The sequence below is a fragment of the Peromyscus maniculatus genome, chromosome 17, assembly GCF_049852395.1.
Source record: "Peromyscus maniculatus bairdii isolate BWxNUB_F1_BW_parent chromosome 17, HU_Pman_BW_mat_3.1, whole genome shotgun sequence".
NCBI lineage: Eukaryota > Metazoa > Chordata > Mammalia > Rodentia > Cricetidae > Peromyscus > Peromyscus maniculatus.
The window spans coordinates 44,849,969-44,866,931 of NC_134868.1; the positions used below are offsets into that span (position 1 = coordinate 44,849,969).

Genomic DNA, 16,963 nt, shown 5'->3' on the forward strand with positions numbered 1-16,963 from the left:
TCTCTTGGTGACTTGACTAGGAACAGAGAGGGAATGAAGACAGGACAGACACTGAAGAAAGGAAGACACATATACAGAAAAGCTAGGATCAGGCAGGGCATTCATGCTCTGACAGAGCCACTTCAGGTACAGCAACAACCCTCAACCTCAGCTGTTTATTATGCATAGTGCAGAGGAAGAGGCTAGCTAGTCTCAATAAGAGATCTCTATAGATGAGTGGTCTCAGTCTGTAAACATCTGAGAGGAAGAGCTTCAGTAGCTAGTTTTCATATACACTGCCAACATTCACATTAGGAAAAGAGGAAATATTCCCATTCCTGTGATCCTGACCTGAGAGGAAGGCTTTGCTAATTTCCCATGCATCTGAGGCATTACTGGTATTTAGTGTGGTTGTGCCAACAATACACATTCATTCAAGACTTCATTTACTTTTTGCACATTCACTCAGGGCATTATTAACTCTACACCTTCACTCAGAGCTTCCTTGTCTTCCTGCAACTTTCATGGCAATTTTTATAGAAGTCGGTTATGTGAAATGACCACTAGATAAATTGAGAGGGTGCATGCAATCTGAAAGATATAAATGGAAGGATTTCTGTCTCCCCAGGCAAGATGTGAGATGGAGTGGGCTTGCTTTATTTTGTCACTACTACCTTGAATTTTGTTCATTGAAGATGGTTCAATGAATTGAATGAAGATGAGATAGCTACATCTATGTAATCATGATAAAGTGATAATTGGTTGCCTAATAAAAGGGACCAGTTGATTGCCACATGTGATAACTATAGTTCTCCCACAAGCTGGTCCTATGAGGATGTGGCATCTTAGGAGACCTTTATCATGTCCTGTTACATGAAATAGAAGCTGAGGATGGGTGCTGCTCTGAGAACTTCACAATCATTCCACAAAGTAATCTCTCTCCTTCTCCTTTCCCTGAGGTTTCAACTTTGTCTTCTTCAAGACCAGAGGCTGGCACTGAAGACTCAGCTTTACCTGGGAGCATCCTTCAAGCTTCTATTTGACACAGAACTTCAAGTTCAGAATGACTTTTGAATGTTTTGCTAAGAAGAAGCCCATTACAGTAAGAATGTGGTATTACTCCTTTATGCCCTTAAGCCTCTAAAACTGGCAAGACCTGAGCTGTGCTTTGTCCAGCCAAAGATGGGAGATTAAAACCAACCAGAAGTTTTTTCTAGGACTAAATCAAAGCCTTGGGCAATTAGTGCCACTTTTCTTTTGCTTTCCAGAAACTGAAGAGAAGAAGAAAGCACAGAATGGTAGACTGTGTGTGTATATATATATCCTGATAACTCTACATTGGCCAATGATTTCTTGTTGTGGAATTTAAACTATGTAACAATAGTTCAAGCATTCATAACTAGTAATAAGTCTCCATGTCTTTATTTTGGGAGCTGGTTGGTGGCCTAAAAGAAAGCCTGCTACATTGGGCACTTAACATGCCCATATTTCCACATAGGACCTGAGATAGCTGGGGAAACAAAAGAAAGAAAGAAAAGAAAGATAAGATATGGCTCCTTTAAGAGGCTCTGCAATATAGCAAACACTTGAGTAGCCTGCAAGTTAAGTAGAAACAGCAAGCTTAGAAAAAAAAAGCCACAGTGTGGTCATCAGCTTCCTAGAGCTGGAGTGGTTAAATGCAGCTCCTGGTTAAACACTTAAACAGTCATAAGACTCATCTCTCATACATACCCAAGGAGGGGGCAGAGCCAGTTGCCAGAGCCACAGTGAGGGGCATAAATGTAGCTTAGCAGGTTAAGGTTTGGCTTACACAGTCAGAAAAGGCTAGAGACATTCAGTAAAGACAGGTTCAAGGGGGGGGGGACCTCTAAACAGGTTACAGTGTGTTTTAAAAAATGTGTGTAGGCTTAAGAAAGAAACAAAAATGCATATAGATGGTCATAGGAAAAAATAAGTAGTTTAAAAATAATAGTAATGTACTTAAAAAGAGTAAGGTATGTAAAGGGGGAAAAGGCCACATAAATATGGGAAATACACAGGGAGTCTGGATCCTGTATAGTGCTGTGTTGACTTTGAATTTTTTTGAATGCTGATGAATGAACAACAGCTGTTAAAAGACATGGGATTGTAAAAGGGACTGCTGAATTTAACCAGCCTAGATACTTTAGGGATGTCTTAACTTTAAAATGAAAGCCAGAAAAGGTATTGTGTCAGGAAAGAGGTAATGCTTTTGTTTCCATAGGATTCCTTCAAGGTTAATAGAAATCAGATTTGACCTGGGAGACCTCCTGAAAATCTTGGCTATAGACACAAAGAAATAAACTAGAACGACTAAAGGACCTGACACATATGTTGATACCTCTGCATGGAAACAGTTCTAAGACTGGACAACAAATATTACAACTAGTTATACCCAGTACTTGACCATTATCTCAATTTTCTCAGGGCCCCCTAAAGATGCCATTACCCTCAGACAACAGGAAGCAGTCTGGGGAACACAACATCCACAGTCCCAAGGGGTGAGGTGGATGGTTTTTGGTTATTTGGTAAGTAATGGATGTTTGTCATCACTTAGGAGGGTTGGTTGCAAATTCTTATTGGTCATGGTTAGGAAAAAACTAAGCAATGGAACTTTCTCTGAAAAGAAATAAAGGAATATAAGAATGAAAGGATAAAAGGGTAGATTGTTGAATCTACTTTAAACTAAAAAGTAACTATTCTCAAATATTTTACATGGGTATGGATTTTTATATATTGATAGAAATTTAAGGATTTTTGTTATAACATACTGTATATGTATATGTATGTATATATATATATATATATATATATATATATATATATATATTTCTACTCTTGTTTAAGGAATTGTACCTATGCAGTTCATTTAAAAAATGTAAGGCAAAAGTTTTAGTTCTCTAAAACTATTATTATAAATCATTTAGGATAATTAAGAAATGAAAGTTGGTAGTTAGGCATCTATAACAATCAAACTTGTAGTTATCTTAAGTATGTTTTCAAGATCAAACAGAGATATATTTTAGATAGATAGATAGATGGTCTTCAAACACTTCAAAGACCTACAGAATATGGCATTTAAAATGTTTTGTTAATATAGGGCTGTTCAGGACAGTGAGGCATGTCTGCTCCTGGCAGCACCAAGCTACTTCATAAAAGGATGGTGGGCAGCAAAGAACCCCCATATGGAGTTTGCTTTCATTGAGGCAAAGCTATCATTTGGGCAAGAAACTGTCTTTTCTTTGACTGCTGACAGTATACCATCCAAACTGGACACAAAGGAAAGCAACTGCCAAACTTTGCTAAGATAAAGCAGGACAGTCCTTCCAAATTACTGCTTCACAGAAATGTCTACCAGTTATTCTAGGTCTGTAGACTGAAGATGGTGCTCAATGCTTCAGAGAAACCTTGGGTGACTGTCCAGACAGCCAAATGTCTCTGTCATTTCTATAATTTTGGAAGTGGCTTACACAGCATTTCTTGTTTACTCAGGTAATATATTCTTCTGGTGTCTTTGATGGAGTTGAAGACTAGATAGTTATAGTAACAGTTTTCCTTAGTTATGATAGAAGGTAAATTAGATACAAAACTTTGGCCTCATCAAAATAGGATATATAATGGAGTATTTTCTCTGAATCTTTCAAATACAAATGGACTAGATATTGTAAATGTAATTCTTAATTGATTAATTGTTCTTATTGTGTTTAGTCTTACTATGTAAAAGTTAAAACCTTTCTTTTTATGTAGACAAAAAAGGGGAAATGTGGAATAGTACTTTAACTATGTTAAGATGTGTTACATTTCTTATGTTGCAGAATATTACTTTATGTAAAGGTGTGTTACATTTGTTTATGCTGCATTCATTTAATGATGTAAAAATGTGTTGCTTTGCCTGCCTAAGGCACCTGATTGGTCTAATAAAAACCTAAATGACCAATAGCTAGGCAGTAGAGGGATAGGTGGGGCTGGTAGACAGAGAAAATAAATAAGAGAGGAAATCTAGTCTCGAGAAGACAGAATGAGGGAAAAAGAGATGAAGATGCCCAGGGCCAGCCAACCAGGTAGCCACCAGTCTTACAGACACAAAAGAAGCAGGAAAAGTAGGACATAAAGAATCAAAGAAAGGTAAAAAGCCCTGAGACAAAATGTAGATAAAGAGAAAAAGGTTAAATTAGGTTATAAGAGCTAGTGGGACAGCATAAGATAAGGCTAGCATTCATAACTAATAATAGTCTCTGTCTTTATTTGGGAGCTAGTTGGTGGCCCAAAGAAAGCCTGCTACAATTCCTTATTATCAGTGTAGCCAGAGAAAATGTAGAGTATTACTTTCTACCCAGAGTTATGACAACTCACTTGGACTCTCATGAAGGAGGCCAGATAGTCCATGTCTGGGTACAAGTGAATGTTACCAGTTATACACTTTCTCCCTAAGTGGTCTGTGAATATTTGCAAGAGAAGGAAAAAGCCATGGAGTAACAAAGTTTATCAGCAGGAATTCTAATTGCATTTTAGACTTCTGTAGGAAACTGACATTGAAAAGGCATACTTCCCAACATGCCCTCGTGGTCTTGCCAAATTCCCAGCAAGTATCCAGAGAACATCCAGAGAAATGCTGGTTATTAGGCAGACTTTAATTTGTGAAAATCCATTAACAAAAATCTCTAATTAAAAAAATCAATGGATGCCTATGACATTAACCAGGAAAATCTAATAGAGAGCCATTAAATTTTTTTCTATTTAATTAACTTGAATACAACATGATGGACTCAAAAGATACTTTAATTAGATGCATATGAAAAGAAATTTTGTAAAATTAAACAGACCTTCTATGTGGTGCTCATATAAGAGAAATTGCAGTAAAGGATTTTCTCAAATCCCTAATGATGGGTAATTTCCTTGAGAGCAGTCTGAATTCTTAGACAACATCTTTACAAATCAATCCTCCCTGAAAAGGCTGTGTTTTTGTCAGGAGACAGCTCACTGCGATGCCTGCTTCATTCTATGCTTTTTTTTTTTCCTGGATAAGACAGTCATGTGGAAAGTACAAAAAGCAAGCTTCAAGGGAGTGTTTACAAAACTCACCTATTATAAGCTCCTCATAGTAAAAGTGGCTCAAAATAAATGGCTCTAATTTACAGGGTGAATATATGCTTATGATAGTCTCAGATATCGCCAGTTTATGCTTTTACCTTGGCATGGTTATTGATAGCACCCCTTTTTGCTCTAAATAGTGGCCTGGTTTGGACCGTAAGTTATATACTCATCCTACTAACGTACCAACCACCCTTACCACCTGTTTCACACTGCCAAGCTAGTCCTCTCAACTCCTGCTGAAAGCAGAAGCTGTCCCTGCTCAAAGGATATTAAAACTTGGGTAGTTGATGAGTATTACTCACTCACTAAGTTGTTCTTTTTACTTCCTGCCTCATCTCTATGTTACCCTTATTTCTAAAAAGATTTCATTTTTATGTTTTTAATTATGTGTATGGGTGGTATGTGTGTGTGCGTGTGCGTGCGCGCGCGTGCGTGCGTGCGTGCGTGCGTGCGTGTGTGTGTGTGTGTGTGTGTGTGTGTGTGTGTGTACTGGTACAGTACCTACAGAATCTAGAAGATAGTGTCAGGTCCCTGGAGTTGGAGTTACTAGACATTTTGAGCCATCCCATGTTGGCACTAGGAAGTGAACCCAGGATTTGTACAAAAGCATTATTAATCATTGATCCATCTCTCCAACACAATATTAGACTCCTTTTGTTGTTCACTTATTTATTAGTTGTCCTTGACACTCCCCAGTCTTATATTTAGATCAGTGGTAAACACTTTGGTGAGTTACACATAAAGTTGACTACAGAGGCTCTCAAAGTTTAGATGGTTCTGTTCCTTTAAAAGAGCATCATTATCCCCCTGAAATAATTTAATGACAACATACCATGTATCCATATCCTTGAAATAGGGAACAGTCTGAAATGTTTCATTATCATTTTATGTAGCTCGATTCCAAGATGGCCCTGCTTCCAGACACTCATACTCTTCTGTGGTACCTACCCTACCCATTGCTTTCTCATAAGTCTTTATGGCCAAGACATCAGACTTAACATTTCAAGATTAGGTAATGAAAGATCGATGCTACTATTTTGTGTGCCTTACTGCTTACCCAAGACCTCTATCTTTTTAAGATTACTTATCACAGAAAAAGGCATGTTGTGAGGATTATAGACGCTCACGTGGTATAAAGCTGAAGTCTGCTCAAACCAAAGCAGAAGCAGGAAACTGACCTATGCATAGTCACATGAACTAGAGGTTCAACCTCTAGCTCCATTTGAGACTTAGCAAAATTGCAGCTTTGTCCAACTTCCCTGACCCTTGGCATAAAACCCTAAGCCTTTGCCATACACATTCACTTTCATAAACTTATTTGTTCACTCAGAGTTTAACATATATAATCTCTCTCACATATATATATATATATATATATATATATATATATATATATAATGTACTTTGATCACATCCCTCTTATCTTTTTCTTTGCCTTTCCTCTTCCCACTGAGCCCCTACTTCCCAATGAGCCACTCTCAGAAAGGCCACAAAGGGTTGTAACACTGCGAAACTATGAGATAACAAATGTTCGCTGTGGAATACAATGGGAGGTAATTGACAGAAGTCAAAGCCTTCTCTTCCTGGGACATACAGTTCTGTAAGATTAGTATGGCAGCCAAGAAATCCAGGATCAGTCATCTTGGAACAAATGGGGAGAATATGAGCACATTATCCATTCATGTGCTCCTTTAACATTTATTGAGACTGAACTAGATACAGTGAAGCATGCCTATAATTATGGCCAGCATTCAGGAAGCTGAGGCAGGAGGATGGCAATTTCTATGCTAGCCTGGGCTATGAAACAGCAAACAAAAATAACAACTACAACCTCAGCTCAATGTTGCAAGTGTTGTCCTACACAATGCACTAGTGAAGACAGAGGGATACAAGGGACACAGGTCATTTGCCTTCATGGTATCTTTAGTCTTAAAGAACCTGAAGAAAACAAGAACATGATTGGTTTCATTTCCGAATATATTTCTTTTGGGAAGCACAGGTATATGAGAATAGACAGAAGGCTAATACACACTGAACATTTAAGAATTCTTATTTCCAATGCTTGACTTATGCATCCAAGTACATACTGCTGAAAACTTAATGATTCATCTACTTTGATGATCAGAAGATTTGACCATAGTTAGTTAATTGTATCCTCCTGTTTCATGATTTTTAACACAGTTAACTTTGCCTGTAAATTGAAAGGCACTCACTGAGTACTGAAGCCAGGAGGATACAGTGTAAATGGCATTGGTGAACACGAGATTAGCCAAAAAAGTAGAGAAGTGGGTGGCAGAGAGGGGAACTAGCCCTGAAATTTTAGTCCAGCTTCTTAATCAGATGGTAAAAATAGCAGTTGTGATGACTTAATCTTAAAGTTCAGGTCCAACACTGACTTCTTCGATGATTTGAATGAGGCAATTACTGCCTCACATTCCTACCCTTTAGCATATATTAAATGGAAATGTTACTTAGATAGTAACATCACGAAGCCTTCAAAAATAAATTGCAGAGTACTGGATAAGACTTACACAAAAGGGACTTACAGTACATAGGTAAGAAATTCCTACACTGGGTCATCTCAGTGTTAAGGAAACTTGGAGCCATGCTTGTGTGAGCCACACTTAGCAAGTGGTAACGTTTCCTACTTTCCAAATCAGGCTGATTTTCCTGGGGAGCGAGGTCATTCCTTGGACATGCAGAGACACATATGCCCTTACTCCTCCCACTAATGAAGAACCAGGGCTGACAAGTCCAAAGAAATCCCATTCTTTTCATCTTCCCTTTTCTCTGGAAAGCTTAAACTAAAAATAATAACCATTTGAAAGCTTTCTCGTGGGAAACCTGGGCATGACTGGAAGGGAAATCAATTGTTCTTAGGACAGCTATTATTGCAAGAATTAATCACTGCTATTTGCAATTACTGTACTGTACAATTACCACTAATATTTATGCTGCTCTGACTACAGCTGGAGATGGCATAGCTCTGGCTGCTGTTGCCCTGCAACTGAGAAGCAGGATGGGAAAAATAAATGACACCAACGTGGAGAGATGACAGGTGGAGGGGACCCGATTCTCCTACTGTCAGGCCAGGGCATACTAACAAGCCACAGCCTTCTCCTGTCACAGCAGCCACCTACTTGGTTGGAAGTTTTCCCTTTGAAAGGAAAGACAATCACTTGAACAGTTAGGAAAGGATGCACATAGCAGCCGATCTTGCAGTTCAAAATGTTTAGGAGCTTACATAACTAACGTATTTGAAAGCATGACTATTGTATATATAATGTATCATACATAAAGTGAATCTGTAATAAAAGGAAACATATATATATATATGAATGAAAATAAAAGCTCAGATGGTCACTCCTCAGTTTGAACTGACCTCCATGGTCACTTGCCATCTGCCAGGATGTCTGCCACACTGAGAACAATAAAAATGAAAACATCATGCAATATAAAAAAAAAGAAGCCTATTTTTCTCACCAATTTGTCTAACACAAATTTATAATTCAAAGACATTTAAATTTTTTTATATTTTTTTTTAGAATAATGGTACATTCACAGGAAGGTTAAAATGTTACACACAAAATATTTCCTGTGACTTTCAGCCAGATTTTTCCAAATCAGAGCAGGTATGAAAATCAGGAAATGGATGTTAAAATCATCTAATCCACAGTCTTCAAACTTTACTAATTTCCAGCCACTATATTTGTTTCTGGTTTGGGATTAGATCCAAGATGAAGGTTTTGTTTTTGTTGCTGTTGTTGGTTTTCTTTCTTAGACAACGCATAGTTGTCCTGAACAACCTTAATCTCCTTCAGTTCTCTGTATCTCCAAACTACAGGGACCACCACCAGGATGCTGGCATTTGATACAGCCAAGACACGGAACATTCTGTGAATCCAAGCACCTCTGCCTTGGCCCTCTTATACCCGTACCATCCTGCCCATCTATATCTTAACCAACATAAATGTGCTTACAGTTTATATGATTTTGTCAACTCAATAATGTTTTCCCTGGGCTTTAAAGAATCAAACTGACATGAACGTCCTTATAAAAGTTCTGCTGTGTGCATCCATTGGTACGTATACAAAAGAAGTGCCCCAAGTGGAAAAGCACTTGCACCAAACTGCTTCTCAAAGTGGCTGCACCATTCCACATTCTGACACATATACTAGGAGAGAGCCTGCATCTCCAGCTATTCACCAGCATCTTCCATTCTGACCATTTTTTTTTTTTATTTTAGTGGCTGGCATGTGATAATAGCTCTTTGTATGTTTAAGTTGCTCTATGGGACCTGTGAGATGGCTGAGCAGGTAAAGGTGTTTGCTGTACAAGCCTGGCACCCTACACATAATCTCCCCAGAAACTAGCCCAAAGTGGAAGAAGAGAAGAAACTTCATAAAGGTTTCCTCTAACTTCCACATGTGTGACATAGGACACATGTGCCCACACTCACAACAACAAATAAATAAGATTAAACTTTACCAGTTGGTGATTTTCATCTTTTTAAGTGTTGTTTTTCTCTTTGTGTTTTGCTTGCTTATTTGTTTTGCATATCAAGGCTCTCACCTACAGCCTTACATTTACCAGGCAAATATCCTATGGCTGAGCTGTACACCAAGTCCTCCAAGACTAATTTGTCATGAGTACGTTCTTTTCAGTAAGATGTCTGTTCATGTCTTTTGCCTATGTCCTATTAAGAGTAAAATTAGTACAAATATATATATATATGAATATATATATGAATATATATATATATATATATATATATGAATATATATGACAGGATCTAGCTGTGTAGCCCAGTCTGGACTTCTATTCACCATATAGCTTGAATTCACAATCTACCTGTCTCAGCCTCCAGAATACTGTGAGTATGGAAATGTGTATGTATTCAACTGAAACCCACAAGTCATTTGGGGTTAACAGGTTGTCTATGGGATAATACCAGATTGACATTAATTCTTTGTCATTCTGTCTCTTTTGGGGAAGGATATCTTTCTGTCATTAAATTGCTTTTTCACATTAGTCAAAAATCAGTTGCCCACTGTAGTGTAAGGGTAGTCCTGAGCCCTCCATTTTATCCTTTTGATGGCTGTATATCCCTCATCAACATGTATAGTTTTTGCTCCTACTGCTGTTTCTAATGCTCTTTCAAAATAGCTTTATCTATCTCATTCTCTTTGGATCTCCATATGAAGTCTAGAACAGTCAAGTTTAAATCTACTAAGTACTTTGCTAGTGTCCTGATAGGCATTGTAGTAAACTTGGATATTAGTTTGGGGGATAAGAGGAAGCTTCATAACGTTGAGACTTTCAACATATATCTTTTCGCTTAATTCATCAACACTGCAGGTTGTCAGCATACAAATTGCAGACTTAGTTTATTGCAAACTTTCCCTATTTTATTTGCTTCTTGAGCTTATAGATTTAAATGGGCTTTTAGCCAGGGTGTTCACAGGCTTAGTGCTAGCATATTGACCTCTTATTGATTTACTTCTATATGTTTATCATGCTCCCTGTGATGTACTGAACTCATTAGTGGTTCTTTATTTGTGTTTATTTTGCAGACTCCTTAGATGTTGTATGCAGACATCCATGTTATCTGAAGACTTCCTGTCTCTTCCTTTGATGGTATTACATCACTGTGCATCTCTGATATTGACTGGAATTTGAAGAAATGGGCCACACGAGATTAGCAAAAATACTTCATTAAAAAAAAAAATCTTTGCTAAATTTACTTTGTAAGTTTCAAACTCTGGTGCCATGGTCATTTTCTCCTGACAACCAGCCTGTATACCAAGCTTAACTGGGAGTTCTCATGGATTCAACAGCTATTTAAAAGAAAAACAAGGGTAATGTACTTTGTGCAAACAACAGCAATCAAATCTGAATGTCGAACAAAAGATTCCTCCAGCACTTTGTTTCTTTAAGAGTTTCAGAAGCTATATGGCATCATGTAAGTTATTCTCTCTCTCTCTCTCTCTCTCTCTCTCTCTCTCTCTCTCTCTCTCTCATATATATATATGTGTGTGTGTGTGTGTGTCTGTATGTGTCTGTGTGTGTGTCTGTGCGTGTGTTTGTGTGTGTATGTATGTGTGTGTTTATATGCATATTTATATACATACATGCATGTATATATGTATATGTGTGTGTGTGTCCATAAATGTAGGGGGAAATGGATATGTTTTATTTATGCGGGAAGAGTCCAGAAGCACAAGAGCAGGTAAAGTTTTAAAGAAGCCACCCAAATGTTTCTCCAAGTGGCTACACTGTTTTAAGCTCTGACAAGTCATGTAGGAGTGAGCCCCTCTTCCACATATTTGCTACCATTTGATTTACTCAGTTTGACATTTCCATTACAATGTAACAGAGTTTGTTCACAAAACCTCACAGCACAATACAGTCAGGTTTGAAAAACTGTTTGCTCCTCTGATAGATGACACTTTGAATATAATTTTGATTTTCATTTATGCAATTAAAAGTGATGTGTAATATACACTTACATACTTAGGGCTAGCTATCTTTTATTTTGTGAATGATCTGTTAATGCATTCCCTCATTTTTCTATCAAGGTTTTGGTCCTTTTGCTTCTGGTTGTAAGAGTTCTATAAACCTACATGCCATTCGGGTGAACACCACAAAGGAATAAGTTTAAATACTCCCAGTTTCCTGGGGCACTTTTCAGTTTGTGAATAATGAAATTTAGAATCTCGCTTTCAAATATAGTGCACAATCACATTCACCACTCTTATGTTATCTTTAAATTTCTGATCACATTTAAGTAGCTTTTTTTCTATGATATTATTAAAAAGAAAACACCCGAAGATGGCGGAGACAAGCAGACGCAGGTAGGCCTGTGGCAGCGGCCCGCGGAGGTAGACGGGTCCGGCGGCAGTGGCTGACAGGGACATTTAGGCCCAGCGGCGGTCCACAGAGGTGGACAGGCCCTGCGGCAGAGATAAGCAGACGGAGGTGGACAGGACCGGTGGCGGCGGCCGACAGAGACATTCAGGCCTGGCGGCGGCCCACAGAGGTGGACAGGCCACGCGGTAGAGACAGACAGACGCAGGTCGGCAACTCGCAGAGGTGGAAGGGCCCGGTGGCAGTGGCCAACAGGGACATACAGGCCCAGCGGCAACCGGCAGAGACATACAGGCCCCGTGGCAGTTCGCAGAGGTGGATGGGCCCGGCAGCAGTGACAAGCAGAGGTAGGTAGGCCCTCGGCGGCAGCCGGCAGAGACATACAGGCCCACTGGCTGCCCGCAGAGGTAGACAGACCCAGCGGCAGCTGACAGGGACATACAGGCCCAGCGGTGGAGACAAGTGGATGCAGGTGGGCCTGTGGCGGTGGGCCACAGGGGTGGACAGGCCCGGGGATGGAGAGGGGCGGACACAGCTTGGAACGGGGACACCCCTAGCCCCAACACCTGGGGAAGAGGCTATCTCCATGAGTCGGAACCAGGGCGAGTCTGGACACTCCGTCTGGGGACAACCCAGGGCCCAACTGCTGATCCTGTGAAACCCAACAACTTGGAGGTGTTGGTGAGACTACCCTGCTCAGCTGAAACCCATCTGGGAGAGGATTCAGATGCCTACAGTTTGAAGTCTGAAGAAACAAGATCAGCTGAGGAGTTGACAAATGAACAAAACGTGACTTGGGAACACAGAAGAAGGCGCTACCCAGTCACCAAACCAGGTCACGAGAATCATAAGGATATAATTCACCGACTGAAATCAGCTGTCCCTGAAGAAACAGCCCAATAGCACCAATTTAACCAAGAACCCCTACTAAACCAAGACTAAAAATTAGAACAAGAGAGGCACTCTCAGACACAGACACCACCTGCACCGCACAGAGGAAAAGATGAGTAGACGCCAGTGCAAAAATACAGGCAACAACATAAAGACCTATATGGCAACATCAGAACCTAGTGATTCTACACCTACAAGACCTAAACATACCATGACAGAAGAAACAGAAGAGATCAACCCTAAAAATGACTTTAAGAAGATGATAGAGGCCCTTAAAGAAGAAATAAAACATTCCCTCAATGAGGAAATAAAAACTTTCCTTAAAGAGGAAATGAAAAACTACCTTAAAGAGGAAATAAAAACTTTCCTTAAAGAGGAAATGAAAAACTCTCTTAAAGAGGAAATAAAAACTTCCCTTAAAGAGGAAATGAAAAACTCCATTAGAGAGGAAATTAAAAACTCCCTTAAAGAAATGGAAGAAAAAACGAACAAAAAATGGGAAGAAATCAAATCAAGCCAAGAAAAAGCAATTAAACAGCTGAAAGAAACATTCCAAGATCTGAAAAATGAATTTGAGACAATAAAGAAAACACATGCTGAGGGAATGCTGGAAATAGAAATCCTGACTAAACGAACAGGAACTACAGAAACAAGCATAACCAACCGATTGCAAGAGATGGAACAGAGAATCTCTGACACTGAAGACATGATAGAGAAAATAGATTCGTCAGTCAAAGAAAACACTAAAGACAAAAAAGTCATAACACAAAACGTCCAGGAAATTTGGGACACCATGAAAAGACCAAACCTAAGAATAATAGGGATAGAAGAAGGAGAAGGCACAGAAAATATATTCAACAAAATTATAGAAGAAAACTTTCCTAACCTAAAGAAAGAAATACCTATGAAGATACAAGAAGCTTACAGAACACCAAATAGGCTGGATCCAAAAAAAAAGTCCCCTCGCCACATAATAATCAAAACACTAAACACACAGAACAAAGAAAAAATATTAAGAGCCGCAAAGGAAAAAGACCAAGTAACATATAAAGGTAAACCCATCAGAATAACACCAGACTACTCAATAGAGACTATGAAAGCTAGAAGATCATGGACAAATCTCATGCAGACACTAAGAGACCATGGATGCCAACCCAGTCTGTTATACCCAGCAAAACTCTTAATCACCATAGGCGGAGTAAACAAAATATTCCAGGATAAAACCAGATTTAATCAATACCTGTCTACAAACCCAGCCCTACAGAAAGCACTAGAAGGGAAAATTCAACCCAAAGAAGCTAAATACATCCATGAAAAATCAAGCAATAGATAATCCCACACCAACATACACCACAGAAGAAACAAGCTGGTGTAGCTATCCTAATATCTAGAGAAAAAGGATGTTTCAAAAGAGAAGAAGTCTTGTGGCAATGCCTCAGTGGTCCAGGTAACTACCAGAACTCGGAAAAGTTGGTTGAATTTGGGATTGACTGGGAGGCCAAAGATTTAAAAAGCAGAAGATTTTCTCAAGACACAAGTTGTGTGATAATAGTGTGTTTTGTGTGTGTGAATGAGAATTTGTAAATGTTGAATTCTAGGCTTCGACAATCATTGTCAGTTCAGATTAAGCTTCAAGTATGTATGCTTTAAAACTTAAATTATAAAGCTAGTTACGTCTTTCTAACAACTAGTTTTAATGTTTATGAGCATATTTTACCTACATTACCTTTTCAGGATGTTGAGAAAGATGCATCACAAGCAAAGACTGGAGGCTGGGGGCTAGATGGTTTTGAGGAAGAGGTCTTGGTGGACTCTTTCATAGAGCAAAGGGAAGCAATGCCTTCTGGGAAATGAGCTGAGTTTTAATCTAGTCTTTAGGATTAGAAGTCAAAAACAAAAATATTAAGGAAAGGAAAACCTAATTGATCTTTGAAGTATTGTTATATGGAATTGAGTGGGACTTTTGAGGCCTTTCTTCCAGAAAACAAGGACTTGGTTGTCAGGCCTATATTAGGCCTAAACCTTGGTGCCATGTAGTTGTACTTAAATCATTTCAATGGAAAGTGTCTTAGTGATTGGAACCTCTAGTGCAGTTTGGAGTTCTTCCATTTGAAAAATGTGATATTTGCATGGGATTGTTTGAATCTTGTTTTCTAGTCCCTCCCCATCACCACCCTCATAGTCTGAAGGTAGATTTTTCTCTTGATAAAGGAACAAAAAAGGTGAACATCTTGTTTGTAAATAGGTATCTAGTAACTAGTGGTAAACTTGAAATGGTAGAATTCTTTAAAGCCTAATTCTAGATAGCCTTAAGAAAATATATTTTAATTACTTTTGAACCTGTATTCACCTTGTTTTTTTCAAATATCTTAAGTTATATTTTCTTTTTCAGAGCTGCTTCTTATTTGGGGCTACTTTTTTTTTTTTTAATTGAGGCGTAATTCATAAAAGGGTATATTGTTTTGATGAGACTTTTTACAACTGTGGCTGGATGTCTTTCTTTAGTCTTCCAAGAAGGGCCATTTTACTTTTTTAGAGTTACTTTTTAAAGTCATGAGGTCAACAACTTGGACTACTATGCATGTAAGTGCTAATGCAAATTAAAGCCCAAGTTGACCTCCAGCAGCAGTTCATTCTATGTTGACAGTGAGAGAACACTTTGCCTGTTAGGATACTGTTACTCGTGGACTAAAATGCTGAAGAAACCCCTCCCCCTATTTTGTTTTTTTTGCAAAAATCAAGGTATATTCCAGGGTTTCCTGGTTGACCTCAACAGATAAACTGACATGATAGTCTTAGTTCAGAAATGATCTGAATGTAGATTTACAGTCTACGTGTACAGCTGGCTAAGTGAGATCGCTTTCACAGTTCTGCATGTATCCCATCGGCTCCCCATTAGTCACTGAACTCTTAAAACTGGTATTGTAACATTATTACAATGTTTTGCGCCAATTTTATAAACTTTACAGTACAATATGTGTTCCTTTTCTGAGGCAAACCAAAGGTATATTTCTCAAGGTTCTGCTGCTATCAGCAGTGTTGATGGAGCATTTTTTATACATTTGTAATAGATAGAAATAAACCAGAAAAAAAGAAGAAAAAAAAAGTGGTGGAGGAAAAGGTGAACACTGCAAGAATACTCAAAAGGGCTGAGAGTTGCAAACGCCAAGATTGGCTTTGCATAGTAAATGGAATAGAACAGCTCTGAACTATAGCTTACTTTTCCTGGTTTGGTCTGACAGAATGATTGAATGCTTTTGTACAAAAATCAGAGCCTTAAAAACAAGGATTTGGTGAGATTGTAAAATGGTGTGCCACTTTGGCAAAACAGTCTGGTGGTTGGTCAAAATGCAAAACATTGTTACTCTGTTACTCAACAATTCTACCCTTAGGAATATAACCTCAAACTACTGAAAATGTGCACCTATGAAACATGTACATGAAGGTTTACAGCAGTGTGTTGCTAATAGTAAAAAAGTTAAAACAACTCAAATAGCTATCAAATACTGGAGAGAAATAAAATGTGGCTTATTCATACAATAGAATATTATTAAGACATAAAAATGAATGAGAAACTGACAGATTAAATGACTTTGGTGAACCTTCATAATTTCATTTGTAGATCTTTCCATTTCTAATTTATAAATACATTTGGGGTTATAAATTATAAATGTACTGCCTCCTGTCAACATTGTATACTTCTATTTGATGATTTCTGTGTCAAATATTATATGGAAATGTTTCCAAGTATTTTCTGTATTAACTGTGAATGAATAGAACAAAATAAATTGCCTGTGATGGAAAAAAAAAAAAAAAAAAAGAAAACACCCATGTTTTACAACAGTATTTATATAATCATGCATCTAACTTTTAGATATGCAATCCACTTAAAATTTGTTCTCTAATGTGAACCTAGGTCTTATCTTTCTCCAAATGACTACTCATTTTTCTGCCACTATTTATGAATAAATAGGTCCTTTCTCATTTGAAATAAGAGCCCGCAATTGTCATATGCAAAAGTCATACATGCTATACAGCCTGATGATGGGGTCTTAATTTTATTGTTCTATGTCTATTCCATACCTCAGTGTCATGCTATTAAACATCTCTTTAT

At 38.3% G+C, this 16,963-nt stretch overlaps 1 long non-coding RNA gene across 1 annotated transcript in view; it reads left to right on the forward strand.

The window, feature by feature from the left end:
* Positions 1–11,047, forward strand: part of LOC121823503 (uncharacterized) — a 33,580-nt gene extending 22,533 nt beyond the window's left edge. Inside the window, exons 2-3 of the long non-coding RNA XR_006065005.2 lie at positions 939–1,081; positions 10,665–11,047. This is a non-coding gene — a long non-coding RNA (uncharacterized LOC121823503). The remainder of the gene's footprint in view (positions 1–938; positions 1,082–10,664) is intronic.
* Positions 11,048–16,963: the final 5,916 nt, after the last annotated feature.